Raw genomic sequence first — 17,221 nt, 5'->3', positions numbered from 1 at the left:
AGGTTATGTATTACCAAGACTAAAATAATAAAAAAGATTTTGAATGTACAATTTTCAATTCATTATTATTCGTTATTACAAGTGTTCAAGACAATCCCCATTCTAGCTCAATGGATTTATACCAGAGCTAAGGGATGGTTTGGTTTGGTTTGGTTTGGTTTGGTTTGGTTTGGTTTGGTTTATTTGATTACGGCAAAGCCGCGAGGCCTGTCTGCCTAAGAGAATGGATGTCTTCGTGGACGACTTTCTATGGGAAACTGACTTGTATAAACGTTACACATAGGAAAACGTCCGTGTAGCCAGCCCGTTTGCAGGATTCAAACCTTGGACCAAACTACAAGAGTTCAGCAACATTACCACTCGGCCGCTGGTGCCTCACCAGCGCTTGGGAAGTTTGTACATATCGAAAAAAAAAAAATTCTTTCGGACGATGCGCAGCTGCTCTTCTACCACCACCAGAATCTCATCGTCTCGAAACATCATTCCATTCGGAATTGCATATTCTTAAAGCTAACGGTCCTGTGAAAATGTTACTCCTTAGTCCTTGAGGATATCCTGTAGAAATATTTCATCCTCAACCTCATAGTGGCGCAGAAGCTGTTACACAGGCATGCATGTATCTCCATATTATTTCAGCTTTAATAATTGAGAATCTACCTCTCAGTCTAATCCTACATAACCTGGGATATTTAGTCTCAAAATCGATAATAATATGGCTAATCCTCTTATGAACAATGAAGTCCATGTCGAACACATTTCCCAGGATCACATCTAATCAAAAATGGTGTATTTCTGCCATCCTGAGTATCACTGGAGGGAATAGTCTACATCACGACTCAAATAATAATGAGAAGAGACTGGTAATTTTTATTATGGAAAATGATATAGTGATGGCCTGTACATGCTTTCCACACAAACGTATTCCCAAAATGACTTGGAGATCTCCAAATTGTGATACTTTCAATAATGTTTTTTCAATCACCACATCTTAATTGATACCAGACTTGCCTGCGATGTGACGTTCCATGCTGGATGTCATGTCATATCGTAGAGCGAATTTCGACTCGGACTTTTACTTGGTAATAATGAAAAACAGAGCAAGGACATCTAATGCCCGTAAAGGTCTGGGGGTGAAGTTAGAGGAATATAGTTGTCTACTTTTGAATGAGAAAGATATAAAGCAGGGATACTAGAATTAATTAGAAAATCAATTTAAAAAATTCAAATTGGAGGAATTAGAGTATATAGATGAGAAATGGAGTCTGTTAAAAAAGACTATTCAAACTAGCAACAGAGTCTTAGGAAGGGCAAAAAAAAAAAAAAAAAAGGAACGAGTGGCGATTGGTTTTATCAAATAACTAACAGCCACTAAAGCTTTTTCTGCCGTAAAATTTGTCGCTTACTCTTTTATCGTATTCTCGCCTGTTCATAATTACTAGCATGAACAGAATTTGAAATTTCTTTGCTCGTTCAGAAAGTTGTCCTATCATTCAGGGTTTCTGTTCAGGGTAACAACTTCGGCAGTATTATTTCGATAATTTCCGAATTGTTTTTTTTTTTTTCCAATATAATACTTTTATGAATTTCTTAAAATAAAGTCTGTTAACTCGTCGGCATTCGTCTGATATTTATTTATTTTATTAAGTGCTCCGCCATTAGGCACTATACGGAACTGAAGGGGTGACTTGTGGAGGTTGTTTAAAGGAAAACTGGCTCGTATACACGTTACACATGGGGAAAACAACGAAAACGCCCATGCAGTCAGCCCATTCGCAGGGAATCGAAACCTGGACCGAACTGCCAGTGTTCAGCGGCTTTTATCGCTCGGCCGTTGGTGGGCTTCATTTTATATTTGCCATACAATTCTGCTTTTAATTTCGCCCTATTCTGCTTTTAATTTAACCATGAAAAATGCTGTCAAAACTCTAGTTTTACGAAACATCGAATTTATGATGCTCAGTTACCGGTTCACTCAATAGATATTTTCGAATGTGTCATGCCAGTTTAATGCTTGACCCTGAAAGGCAGAGATTAATGTAGCGATCTATTGAGCTTCTTAAGCTGGATGCAATCGAAAATGCGTTTCTAAATTTTCAATACAATTTCTAAGTTTTCAAAAGTCAAAACCGACCTCCTGCCATCAAAGCTATTATATGATTTTATTTGACGCTCGCATTGTGTCCATTGTTGTTGTTGTTTTTGTTAACTAATGCTCGCTTGTCTGACCTATAGTCAGCCCAAGCCCACGAAAATCCTCGTGGCAAGGAGCGCAAGATATGCCTGCCGTTGGCAACAGCCTTGAGCACCTTACAGGTGACAGTGCGATATAGCTCAGCTCAGCCCCCAATTTTGATAGAAAAGCCCCCCGGGGAGGATGGGTCCGATAGTCTGCCACTCCTCTTACCCTACCACTAACCTCTCGAGAGGACTTTCGGTATATTTAGAGTGTCCCCATGCCTCACGGACACTATACATTTACAAACATCCATGCCCCTTCGGCACGGCAGAGTCAGCGACGCTAACCACTATAATGGTTGGGTGGCCATTGTGTCCATAGTTATACCCAAATTCTTCCACTGGGTTTGTTGGTGTGTTATAGAAGAAGTGGTCGGGGTAAATGTTGCGCCATCGTCAGGCATGGTTCGTGAGAGGGTTGGTCATCAAATGTAGAGTTCTAGTTGTGTAGAAGCTTAAATCAGTGTCCTTTAGACTCTAATAGACTGTCAAGTAAGTTATCGTTCTAGTTTGAATCGTGATGCGAAAGTCCTACGAAGGTTAAATTCACCTTTTCATCGAAATCTTTGAATTTAATAGAAGGCACCACTTGTGCCTACAAAAATAAACTCTGCCACTTTCGGGTTTTTAAAATAACATAATATGAAGTTCAATTTCAAGTAACGTAGTCGGAAACTACACAAAGTGTTCTTAAGCTGGCTTAATGCAATATCTAAGCTGGCTTGAATATTTTAACATCGACTAGCAAAGTAGCTAAAGCCAGAATAATCTTTGGTTGAGCTGAAGATAACGTGTAAGCTTCAGATAATGCTGCCAAAAGCTCTAACTAGAAAGCATTTAAACCCTTGGTTTAAATACTCGCAACACTAATTTGCATTTTGGTGAGGACTTCTTAAAAAAAATTAAAGCATGATAATTGGCTATTCAACCTAAAATCATTACAAACTTTCTTGGAGAACGAAACATTATTGTGTTAAACACGGGTTCCCTTTTTATTTTTTATTTATTTATTTGTTTATTGCATATCCAGAAAGGACTTTATTTTAATATAAATACAATGGGTGTAATTTCCTTCTTCAAAACTACTGCCAGGGAAAACTTAGCGTATCGTCGATTGTTCCAAGATGCAATGAAGTTTCACAAAAAAATTCCACTACAAATAAAGCTGAATAAGTGATTAAACTGTATAAACCAAGTTTTCCTCAATACCTCAATTAGAAATGAATTGCAGCTCACCTGAAGTAGTATGTTTAATACCTAATATGATGTTGCCGTTGCCAGTGTTGTTTTTGAGAGCTGCTCCCCAGAAGGATGATTAGTAAGTAGTTAGTAAAGCTCTGTAAAAATCAGGTATGTTAAATCTAACTATATGATTTTGAAATTGCATTTTTTAAAAATTAAACAGAGTTTTGAATCATAATTGTGTGTGTGATTATGGCAAAGCCTCGAGGGCTATCTGCCTAAGGGGAGGGATGCCTTTGTGGAGGACTTTCTAAGGGAAGCTGGCTCGTATACACGTTACACATGGGGAAAACCACGAAAACGCCTATGCAGCCAGCCCCTTCGCGGAATTCGAACCGCGGACCGAAGTACCAGTGTTCAGCGACTTTACCGCTCGGCCGCTGGAAGGCCCGAATCATAATTGATCTTGATCATATGATAAGTAATACAAATCATTTGCCTGTTTAGTTTATGACGTATTCCTAAATTTATATTCAAATGGTTCGGTAATACTAATAAAAATTTGTGATTTATTTATCAATTACTGTATAAAACATTTTTTAAAATTTTTTTCTCTAATTATGAATGTTTTTTTCAACGCGATGGATATCTCAGAGATTCATTAAATCAAAAAGTATTGTCATATTATATTTCATAGATATCATCTAGATCAGCAAGAACTCGGTGCATTTGAACGGTATTTTCTGATAAAAGTCGACTGGGGTAGAAAGTATACAACAGAATCTTATGTAAATAAAAATAATGATTGATGTGTAATTGAAGGATTTCTTTAAACAATCACAATCGTTGTTGACAACCCAGTAATTTTAGTCCAGATTGCTGCCGTACTCTCTTAATTGTTTAGTGGCGTCATCTATATTCAGAAGAAAGAAAAATTTTTTGTTGATAATGATTGATGTGTAATTGAAGGATTTCTTTAAACAATCACAATCGTTGTTGACAACTCAGTATACACTGACTACCAATAAAAGTATTTGGACACCTGTGATAGAAAAGAAAAACTAACTTTATTCAAAATCAATAGTTGGTAGAGCCTTCACGAGAGGTAATTACAGCGTGCACCCTCCGGGGCATACTTTCCACAAGTCTTTGTATGACAGCTAGTGGTATTTTCTTCCACGCGGCTTGAAGACGACATAGACGTTCCTTCACCGATTTTGCACGGGTAGTGCACCCCTGAATTCGGCGATGCAACTCGTCCCAGAGGTTCTCGATAGGGTTCATGTCTGGACTCTGGGCAGGCCAGTCCATTCGATGAACTCCATTGGCACCATACCAAGCCTTGGTTAACGTCGAAACATGACAACTCGCATTGTCATCCTGAAAGTAACAGGGGTTCAACCCGTAAAACTGCCACAACATAGGAAGCCCATTGTCATCCAAAATAGTGCAGTAGGCATCGGAGTTGAGTTTACCATGAATGGGGACTAAGTGTCCCAGCACATACCAGGAGAAACACCCCCAGACCATAATTCCACCTCCGCCGAACTTGGCTGTTGGCAAAATGCATTTTGGCAGGAGACGTTCTCCAGGTAGACGCCAGACCCAGACCCTGCCATCCGAACGGTAAAGGGTGAACCTTGATTCTTCACTCCAAAGAACCCGTTTCCACTGATCTACGGTCCAATTTCGATGTGCTTTGCACCACATTAACCGAGCAGCGTGGTTGGACTTTGAGATCAAAGGCTTATCGGCAGCAGCACGACCATGAAAACCAAGCAGCTTCCTTACGGATGGTATTCATTGAAACAATACTCCCGGATGCCTGTTAAAACTCCTCGCGGATGAGGGCCATCGGTTTGGTACAGCACTCGTCGGCCTCTATCTCCCAGTTTCGTTGGTGTGCCAACTCGGGACACATTTCGACAATCACCGCTCACCTTCCACTTCTTAATCACATAGGCCACTGTCGATTTTGAGTACATTAGATAGCTAGATATGTCCCTTAAGGATCGGCCACATTTGTGCTACCCGATAATTATACCTTTCTTGAAATCAGAGAACTGCGATGCATCTTGCATGCGACTGAAGCCGATGCTGTTTCCTACACGATATATACTGGCGGGAGTCCGTGACGTACCATAGGACCACAGATGTCTTCATTTGCATAGGTGTCCAAATACTTATTGGTAGTCAGTGTATTACCCCAGTAATTTTAGTCCAGATTGCTGCCGTACTCTTAATTGTTTAGTCGCGCCATCTATATTCAGAAGAAAGAAAAAATTTTTGTTGATATTCTTGTTAGAATAGTGATAGTTGACCAGTGCTTAAGTATGCTCAACTCAAATATTATGTATTTAATTTTCCATATTTTATTTGGAAAATTCAACTCTGTACATTATTTTGAGCTACAAGTTTCCACCTGTTTTAATGCTTTGCGTGTATTTTTGTGTTCGTATTTCCGCCCCCCCAAAAAAAACGACTACTTGCGTGTAATTCCACTGCCTCTATTGCTATACATATTAAGGACTTTCATACCGCTCACAGGCATTTCATACTGCTCACAGGCATTTCATACTGCTCACAGGCATTTCATACAGCTCTCAGGCATTTAAGGTATCACTACATAGTTTAGCTCTCGTTTCTGCCTGCTTATTTCCATCATTAGTTCGAAGAGCTATAATTCTCTAGCCGTTTATCAGAGGTGCTCCTTTTATATTCAACCGCCAGTGGCCAACAGCATCTTCATCTGCAGGTTAAAACCGCAATGATTGTGCGCCATATTCCATATTATCCCATAATGGTCAACCGCCAATGATCAACAAGGCATGTAAACAGCACGTGTGTAGTGATCACAGTGTGGCTCGCGAGCCGCATGCAGCTTTTGCGTCGTAACAAAACAAAAACAAACAAAAAAAAAAAAAAAAAGCTTTATTTTCAAATATTACGGCAATTTGAAACAGAAACCGTACTATTGAAAAAACATTTTTAACAAACCAAAATTTAATTTTTAATTCTTTGTACGAAGTAAAGTGTTGCTATCACGAAAAATTTCGGGTATCATGTTTCAACGAAAATATCCGTTTTGACCGCTATCGAATGTCATTTAACGATGTTTTTGCGTGACGTCTGTATATAAGGACAGAATAAAGGACTCTTTTTCCCAAAATGAATTATTAAACAAATTTAAAATGGATTCAGAAGAGATTTTTTCGCGGCATCGGTACGTGAGTATGTATGTACGTATCTTCATGCAATTTTATTGGGAAAAATAGCTCCACTGCTCCAAAATGTTAAACATCTCAGATTCAGTCAGAAAAACCAGACAGTTATCTGATTTTCAAATATTCAAATGAGTTATGATTTCAATTAATTCTGATGACTAGACAGCTACTGTAACAGTAATAAATTCTCTAGTGTTTTACTACCTAGCATTTTAATTCGCAATTAAAGAACTCACTTTTCAGCCTTTTTCTTTGCGGAGGAGGGGGAGAGTGTAGTTATTTTGTCTCAGTTGGAATCACAGCTCTTTTGCTGCTAGATATTATATTCAGAAATTCACTGTAATTCCCTATATGCCCTTATAGAAAGGCGGATCAAGGGGCTGGTGGACTGACCATTAAGACTGGTGACCATGGTTGCACATTCCTCTAACCATTCAAGATTTTGTAGTTAAGGAAAATTAACGAAACAAACTGCATATATAGTGTTATTAAAACAAATTCTGTTTGGCTTAGAAGTATGTTAGGTTAGGCTATCTGAATATAGCAAAACACAAGAGCATCTGCTTAGAAGAAGGATGCCTTCATGGAGGACTTTTAAGAGGAACTGGCTTATATTCATGTTACAGTTGGGAGAGATTACTTGAAGCTCCCAGCATTCAGCGGGAAAGGAAGTCGTCTACCAGCCGAGCACAGAGTGGTCTGACGTTATGATTTACGAGAATGAATTCATCCCGAATAGTAATTGGATTAGGAACCATAAAATGTTTGCCTATCACATCCTAATCCAATGTTTCCTCTGATTTTGTCGCTGACTGCGCGATACAAAAGTATACGGGAGCAAAAATGTTCAAAACGGATTTAAATGTGTACAAATGGTGGCAGGGAGTATGTGGCTCTTGCGCCTGTTTTTGAAGTCAGTTTTATTTTAATAAATACTCTTGAAAATTACATTTTAAAGCATTTTAATAACATACAAACAAGAAAGGATTTTTACATTACCGTTTATATTCTTTCTTTATTAGGGGCAAGATCTATTATGTTTCAACAACATTTTACGAGAAAAATTAAAATTCAATTTCATTTCTAAATGTTAATCCGAATGTATTTAGTGGAAAATATTTTTAAAATGAATGTTATAAAATAAATATTTGATAAGTAATGAAAACTCTTTTTATATTACAGTTTTCAAACACGCCAAAAATTTCCTAGGCAATGCAATATGATAAGATTTTACCCAAAACTTACTTCGGTAGTAAGCTTGCATCTATTGTCGATTGAAGCACGCACGTTTTCTTTCTAGCTCCAACTTCCACAAACATTTCGTGTTTAAATATTGGCAATCTATTACACCGCTCATCGTAAACAAAAGATACGCTATCGAAACTAAAAAAATCTTTATAAAGCAATACAACTATAATCATTCCCGGTCTAAAACGAAAATCATTCGCGCCCACTATTTAGCTACATCTCGTGTGCATCGTATAAAACTCCCTACAAATTGATAAAACTAAAATCATTCACGAATGCAAAATAGCTATACAGTCGTCAACTTGACAAAAAATAACAGTTACCCATTATTTTTTCGGTTATGGTAAAAGAAAAGCATAAACCCATCAAAAACTCACCAACACCACTGATACAGAATATAGACTTTATCGCCTCGAAAATAAAAAATGGTGAACACGCCCTTTGTGCCCATAGTACAAAAAAAAAAAAAAAAAAAAAAAAAAAAACAGCACAACTTTCGAAACATTAGTGCGCAGCCGCGCACTCGCGCAGCTTAGAGGGAACTTTGCTGCTTATATCGCCAAGACTTCGGTGATCCATTTTTGACAACAAACATGATCAATACAGCGATTCATAGAGATGTCGGCCCAGAATTTTACTCCGTTTCCTTCATACCAGACAATTCCCTTCACAAACGCAAGATTATTCCGAGTGCTACATTCTCTCCAAACGATAAGCAGCCTGCTATCAAGTTATATATTAAAGTGGAACTCATCTGATAACCTAAAATTATTCCATTCATTTCTTCTTTATCTGATTTCCTTCATTTCTTCTTTATCTGAGATGTTCTTGTATCCAACTTCTGATAGAAGCACATTAGTGCATTGCTAAAGAAACATAAACCATAGGTCTGATCGGTGAAGTCGGTTTCGACATTTTCATTTAATGTATTGGTGCCATAGTTCTCAGAAATTGTTATTATAGAAAAGAGAGATTTATATTACAGTTTCGTCTGCAATAAGAATTCTACGATTAGTATTAAATACTATTCAATTCTCTTTTTATGGTGTTGTACACTGTCTTCGCCTACACTGATATGTTTCGAGAAACCAATTCCATAGTCTGTAAATGATACTTTGGTAAAATACAAAGGCTTTCGCTACAATGGGTTGCGTCTGGGTCCGCTTCTAAGCAAGCGATGGCCACCCAGGGTACCGATTCGATTAAATCGTGTTGTTGAAACTTCATATTCCTTGTTACCGATGCTTTCAACATTTCTCAAATATTTCTAATCATCTTTTGTTAAATGAAGAATTATGCTGATCAGCTTTTACGTTTTATCAAAAACGTATAATTTTCAGTGTCACATACAAAATTTTAATGCTCTAAAGACTATAAATGTAATAATTTTCCTTTTTGATCTCTTTTCTTTGATTTTTATTTAAAGAAAGCTACTAAATTATATAGTTGTATTCACACCGAACTCAAATGATCCCCTAACTGTTTTGAAGCAATGTATTGTTTTCCAATACATGTCTTAGCTTTAGCTTATAAGGTTTTTCTCCCACTTCCCTAGCGTACCTTCGTGGTGTAACGGTAGAACGCTGGGCCGGTATTCCAGAGGGCGGTGGCTCGATTTCCGGCGAAGGCGGTTGCATATTTTTCATCCTTTCTGCTTCCAATTAACCTAATGACTTTACAAACTTCTTTCCCTTTTCTGCTCTCAGTGCAAGAAATTTTTATTTTCTTTTGCCAACTGTCTGAGCTCTTCACAAATTTAAGTACATAAAATATATACTTGTATATTTTACAGTATCTTGATTAAAATGGATTTTAACAACAAATAGCTATATTTTCAGGTGCTCTTATAAGTTTTAATTATTGAAATTCTACATTCTCTGCTGCTGTATTTTTTCTCAGTTAGAGTTGCATAGTAGTTATTGGGATTTAAAGAAAGTTTCCCGCTACCGCAAATATCGTCTGCGGAAACAGTTAGCTTTGCCGTGTTTAATGATATTTTGTCAAACGATTTTTGACATTTGAAAGAAAGAGTCTTGCTTTAGAACATTGTGTTGTGAAATTTGTAAAAACATATCGTTATTATTAAGTACAACGTGTCGGAATTGAACTATGACGCTACCAGATAATTACTTCCAGTTCTGTTGCACAAAGTCAGCTACAGAATGTCACAAAGCCATGTATACAGTTTTAGGTACTAATGTTGTATCATATGACACTATGAGGGTTTGGTACCGAAAGTTCAAAAACAAGGACTATGACATTCAAGAAGCAGAGCGCTCTGGGCGACTTACTGATGTTGATGAAGCCCACCTGCGAGATCTTGTAGAAGAAAATCAGTATGCAACTACTCAAGGGCTTGCTAAGGAGTTATACATTAATGCTATGTATACATGGGCGTAGCCAGCTCAAATTACGGGGAGGCAAGTGCCCGTTACGACTCCTATGGCTATACTGTTATAATTATTACAGCAGATATATATATGATTATTACGTGACAAATATATTATGTTAATGGCAGTTATCTTAATATAAGTAATAATTATATTATGAATTTTATTAATGATAAAATTATGTAACATAATTATGGATATATTGCATTTCATTATCGTATATATAATTATTACTTTACAAACATACTAAATGCGTAATTCAATATTTTTTTAATAATTAATTTAAAATTATTATTAAAATATTAACAGAATTTTGAAATTCGTCTTTCTTTGGTTTCATAATACAATTATAAAGATAAATAAATATATAAAATCCATATTTCTGTTGTATATAATTATATAATAAAGATATTGAATTAAATACATAAAAGTTGTAAATACATAATTTATTTTGGACATGATATTAAACTGCAAATAATTTTTTTAAAGGCAAAAATTTTCTGCCCTTTCATTGAAACGTTCACATTCGCAAGATGTTATTGACAGTGTAGCTGCTATGTGCAAAAGCACATCAATATTTGGTAAAAAGATTTTATTTGAAGCTTTTAAAACCAAAATTGGTATGTCTGGCAGCTTTGCTTAGGGAATAGACATTAAAATGCCATCGCCAACGTTTCGTCTCTTCCTTTGGAAATTCCGGAGAGGGTAAATCACTTTATGTATCACCCTCAACATATTTACAGCAATTTCATTTACACGATCAGCACAAACTAATGGTTGTATGCAAGCACAAACTAATGGTTGTATGCAGAACAGAGATAATGCAGTCAATGGCGTATCTAGAACTTTAGGGCCCCTATGCAAAAAATAATTCTTGGCCCCTTCCCTAAAACATTTACAGTACTAACCACCCCTCCCCCAAAATCGAGGTTTCCAGAAGCCAACATTTCGATAATGATTTTTATCAGATCAGGATTAATAGTTAAAAATATGTTATGGACACACATGACTTCCATGTATCGCCTATTAAATTATGCAAATTTTTTGCTGCATTTCATTTAAAGTTATTTCCTCGAATAATTTTAACTTTATTACCCAATCCCTCAAAGCAAGATGAAATGACAAATATTGAATTAAATGTCCCGGTCATACGGAAATCAAACTTCTTCTAATTTAGTTTTTCATAACGAGTACAAAACTTTCCCAACCATAGGAACCGGGAAGTTAAATTTCGTTATTTGTCGAGAATTATGTTGTTTTAAATTTGACATAGCCAAAACATTTTTCATCATTTAAAAAACTTCTGTAATTGGAGGATATGACTACGACAAACGATTTCGAAACTAAAAGCCGGGTTAGGGGGCGAACATAATATAAATGTACGCTAGAAAATGCAATAAAAAAGAGAAGTTCACAAATGGATATTATAGCATCTTTCATGTGCAAACTTTCAACGGTCTACGGCTAATCGGTTTTGAGTTATGCGATGCATATATATATGCATACATACGTACGAATACAAATGTCCAGAAAAATCACTTTTGAATCCATTTTAAAATCGTTTAAAAAAACATTTTTTTTCTGTCTGCAAGTACAGACGTCACGACCCGTCCCCCCTCAATAAAACCAAATGGATTCGGTTTGGTTTATGCGATTACTGCAAAGTCTCGAGGGCTATCTTCCTAAGGGAAGGGATGCCTTCGTATACACTGGTGTGCAAAAATTAAGGACGAGACGGTTTTTTCAATATAACTTTGTACAAAAGCTTTCCAAATCAACACATTTAATACCGTAAGATTCCCAATACGTAAGGATATGAGTAATGTAAGCAACACTTACTAAAAGAGAAATCAGAGGGATAAAAAGAAGCTTTATTGGAAAAGTAGCAGGGAGCGCAATGCGACTGAAGGCCGAAACATCCCTGTGATGGGTGTCCAGCAAGAAACATACGGTCTTTAATAGGGGATATGATCTCCCCTGACTGCTAGGCAGGTTTCACAGCGTCTGCCCATGTTGAGAATGAGGGTGTCAATAAGTTGTTGAGGCATTGCTGCCCATTCGTCTTGCAGCGCCAATCGAAGCTCCGGAATCGTTACTGGTGGTAAGGTACAAGCTTCCAAGCGTCTACCTAGAAAATCCCATACATGCTCGATGGGATTGAGATCCGGAGATCGTGCCGGCCAATCCATACGTTCAATATCCTCACTCTCTAAGAGCTGTTCGGCAGCTACTGTGCGATGACATGGTGCATTGTCGTCCATGAAAGGGAACTGCGGACCTATAGCGCCTCTAAAAAGACGCACATATGGAAGAAGAATCTCGTTACAATAACGGGTTCCGTTGACTGAACCTGTGTCGAAGATGTGAAGGTCTGTACGACTACCAAGCATGATGCCTCCCCAAACGAGAACACCGTCACCTCCATACCTGTCCCTTTCAATGATGTTCGAGGGATGATTGCGGCTTCCCCGCTCTCTCCAGATGAGTATGCGATGAGAATCGCTACTCAGACTGAATCTGCTCTCATCTGTAAAGAGTACTCGTCCCCATTCATTGTCTCTCCAATTCCGGTGTTCCCGGCACCACAGAGAACGCCTTCTCCGATGGGCAGACGTTAGAGGTACACACCGTACAGGGCGTCGTGCAAACAGACCACCACCGTGCAGTCTTCTGGCCATGGTAAAACGCGATATCGGTCGTCCAGTCGCCTGTGTCGTGTGTCTAGCGATTTCTCCCGCTGTCTGCCGCCTGTTTCTTCTGGCCTGTAAAGCAATATACCGGTCATCTGCGGGTGTGGTTCCTCGTGGACTACCACTACTAAACCCCCGGATAGCTGTTCCTATAGTTTGAAATTGTCTCCAAAGTCGTGAAACGATGCTGTGAGCAATTCCGAACTCTGCAGTCACACTGCGGCCTTCCTCCAACTTCCCAATGATTCGACCTCGGGTAAAAGCATCCAGATGTCGTCTAACAGACTGATTATTCGCCATTTCTCGCTGAGGCAGCAACTCGGTGTTATTTTAACTGCTATACGGCGTGCAATCTCTTTGCCAGAAATACTGATCTTACACCGACAACATGCTTTATACTACTCAGACACTCTCCCATTACGTCTACCTGCATATCTGCGCATGTACATTACCTTACTTAATCTCCTGATTGGTCTTTCTGTCCGCTCTGCCTCTTCCTTCAGCTGATATGCTAATTTTTCGACTTCGTCCTTAATTTTTGCACACCAGTGTAGGTCTTTCTAAGGAAAAGTGGCTCGTATACACGTTACACATGAGGGGAAACCACGGAAACGCCCATGCAGCCATTTGGAGAATTCGCAGCTCGGACCGAACTACCAGTGTTCAGCGACTTTACCGCTCGGCCGCTGGTGGGATCCAGATGGATTCGAGAACAGTCAAAATGGATCTTTCCATTGAAATAATATCATCAAGTACTTTCGCGATTACGATACTTTCTTTACTTCGTACAAAGAAATAAAAAAGATAAATTTTAATTTCATCCAAAAGCTTGGTTTTTAAACAAATACTACTTAAATAATCGAATTAACCAACATTGTCCGCAGTAGTCTTTGTTAAGTTCAAGTGAATAACAAAGCAAAATCTGTCTCTAAAACGGAGTTATTAATCCTTACATAATAAACAGAAGAAAATGATTTGCTGTCTTTATTTTGAGGAAAATCGGTATCTTTTGGTCTACAAAGGCCAAAATTTAAAATAAATACTTTCTTATCCTTTACAAGAATTTCTGGATAATGATCAAAATTGGATGGATATCTTTCATTCTTTTTTATTTTACCACTTACCAAAATTTTCAGTTCAGATAAATACATTTAAATACACAACAGCACATACCGCATGAATTTTGAATGCATTAAAAATTATTTTATTTATTATAATTATACCTATTATTATAATAGCTATAATTATATAATAATCAGAATTTTCAAATGAGGGGGAAAGATTGGTTGCCCTTTTTCACAACAGAAATGCTTCCGGTAGAATTCAATTCGTTAGAAAATGTACATGTTTTTTGGAGAAAAGAGCCTAATTTTTTTTTACACTTTTTTCCAATTTATGCTTTCTTTTTTCAGGGCGTCCCATATTAAGTGACTTATATTAACCCAATAAAAGGTAAAGGATTATTTCTAGTAACACAACACACAGCCAAATTTGTATGAAAAGTAAACAGTAACTTTCGAAGACTTTAGATCGGATTCATTACTTTTCACTTTCTCATAATCAAATTGGCCGGATCCCTCATAGTTTATCCCTAAGGGCTAATTAGACCTTCTATAGTGATTCCTGCATTTAAGTAAAATGCCTCTTCTATTCGTCGATACGCCTTTGTTCTTAAACAGAAGAAGAGAACAAAGAGTATGTGCCTACATTTTGTGTTATTTTTAGATGTTTACTTTCTTCTTTAAAAAGGAACAGAAGCTTAAAACTGAAAAAAAAAAAAAAAAAAAAAACACAGCTTTAAGAATTTTGCAAAAATCGGTGTTCTGTACACTATAGAATTAAAAAATGAATAAATATCATTTTAAAATTTTAGGCCATGAATTTAAACTATTATAATGAACCAGGGAAAAATTAACAATATTTTCGCATTCCCTGCCAAGGACGACGGTGATACTTTTGAATACTAATATTGAAATTTTTATGTTATTTTTTTTTGTTTTGCATTACAATCAAAAAGTAAAATATATTTGTTTTCGATAAACATGTTGAAACTATAGTGTAGAACATCGATTTCTGCAAAACAAAGCCCATGCCAATAAAGTTATTTCTCTCGGAAAGGGATATTGTTGATTCGTAGTTTCGGCATGATGTCGACGATGTCTTACAATTACATCAAATTTTTATCATTATAATTAATATTTCATATATGCTTGCTTACTGCTTGTTTAAATCGGTACGGAAAAGCATACAAAGGTTATCTATCTGCCTATGGGAAAAGATGACATCCCATTCGTGGAGGACTTTCAAAAGGACACATGTTTGTTTACTTTATACGCAAGGAAAAACCATAAACGCTCGTTCTTGGATATTCTAACCTATGTCGAACTAGCACCGTTCATCAATCTTATACATTCTGACCACTAATGGGTTATGTGCTTTTTTTTCATTCTATTTAAATTGTCTTAAATTTCCTTTTAATCGGTATTTATCTGATTATTTGTCTCAAGCACAGACGCACACAAAATAAATAAATCTGATGGCTTTCAGATTTTATATTACGCTCAAAGGGGCGTTTTTAATGCTTTCATTGTTACCTTTATTTATTAAATATCATGTTTTCCACACTTAAACCAGAAAATTAAATTCAACAGCAATACCACATACCTTTAGAATTTTCGATACACTCTCACTGCTGGAGATTTTTTTTTTTTTTTTTTTTTTTTTTTTTTTTTTTTTTGCATGGTGTTGCTATTGTTCGCTTTGAAACCGATGAGTTTGTTAATCAAAAATTCAAAGTTTTACAGAATATGAAATAGATAAGAAAGCAAATTCTAAACTCGAAATTTGGTCTTCCAGATGCCTATATTCAAGTGAAGTACTACGTTATTCAAAGTTTGGTGTGTCTAGGTACCGTTGTTCTTTCACGGTTCGAGAAAAATACACACATTCGTGTAGATTCTTTATTATTTAGTTTCTTTAAATATAATGCAGGGCTCTAATATTTCGTGGCAACAATTCGAAAAGTGAAATGTCGTTTATAGTGAACCAACGCAAAATACCAAAATGAAAATAATAGCCCTTCTGGGCAATTTGACCCTTTGGGCTAATGATAGAATAAAATAAATTATTTGGCACTGAATGAATTTTTTATCTGCGAATTTCATCTGCGTATAATGATCTAAAGGGTATTTAAAAACTACCCTTTAGATAATTTAAAATAACAATAATTTAAATTGCTAGATCACTTAGAAAGTAAAATTTATCGCATTGATAACATCGAAGTTGGCATGCTCTCTACATTATTCAAAAAAAAAATCTTAATATTTTTGCTATATTTATTGGCGTAACGGAAATTCGAAATTAATGTAAAAACCAATCACTTAAAATTATTTTACTGTGTTTCCTTGGTCCGAAACGAAAAGGCCCTTTTTACTTCCTTGTACGAAGTAAAAAGGTGGTGTGGTGGTGTATTTAATTATGGCAAAGCACACGAGGGCTATCTGCCTAAAGGGAGGGATGCCTTTCGTGGAGGACTTTCTAAGGGAAACTGGCTCGTATACACGTTACACATGGGGAAAACCACGAAAACGCCCATGCAGCCAGCCCGTTCGCGGGATTCGAACCTCAGACCGAACTACCAGTGTTCAGCGTCTTTACCGCTCGGCCGCTGGTGGGCCGAAGTAAAAAGGAAGCATTATAATCGCGAAAAGTTTCAGGCAGCATATTTCAACGAAAATATCCCATTTTGACCTCTTTCAAATGCAATTTAACGATGTATTTCCGTGACATCTGTACGTAGGGACAGAATAAAACACTCTTTTCCTCCAAAAAAAATCATAAAACTGCTTTAAAATGAATTCTAAAGAGAATTTTTCATGGCGTCTGTACGAACGTGTGTACGTATGTATCTCGCATAACTCAAAAACGAGTAGCCTCAGAACGTTGAAATTTTGTATATAGGGCTGCTGAACGCTGCTCAAGTGGACTGCCGCCCTTAACTATAGTAAGCCTTACGGTATTTGTTTCCACTTGGCAGATGCTGTCTAATCATGACTCGCTAATCCGACAGCATTTATTATTTCAAAATCTTAGGTTTCATAATCACTCATTATTTTACATAGGTTTTTAGTATCTATAACTGCCTGGTTGTTAACTCAAGTTCTATTTTAACTACTACGCTGCTAACTATACTACACTACTTTAACATGGGCAATGTTGCTATAATTCCTTTACACTACAATACTACTTCAAT

Source organism: Stegodyphus dumicola, chromosome 1 (genome assembly GCF_044657685.1).
Source record: "Stegodyphus dumicola isolate Sdum_Otavi_A_Nest chromosome 1, ASM4465768v1".
In the NCBI taxonomy this organism is placed as follows: Eukaryota; Metazoa; Arthropoda; class Arachnida; order Araneae; family Eresidae; genus Stegodyphus; species Stegodyphus dumicola.
Note: the sequence above shows the minus strand (reverse complement) of the source record.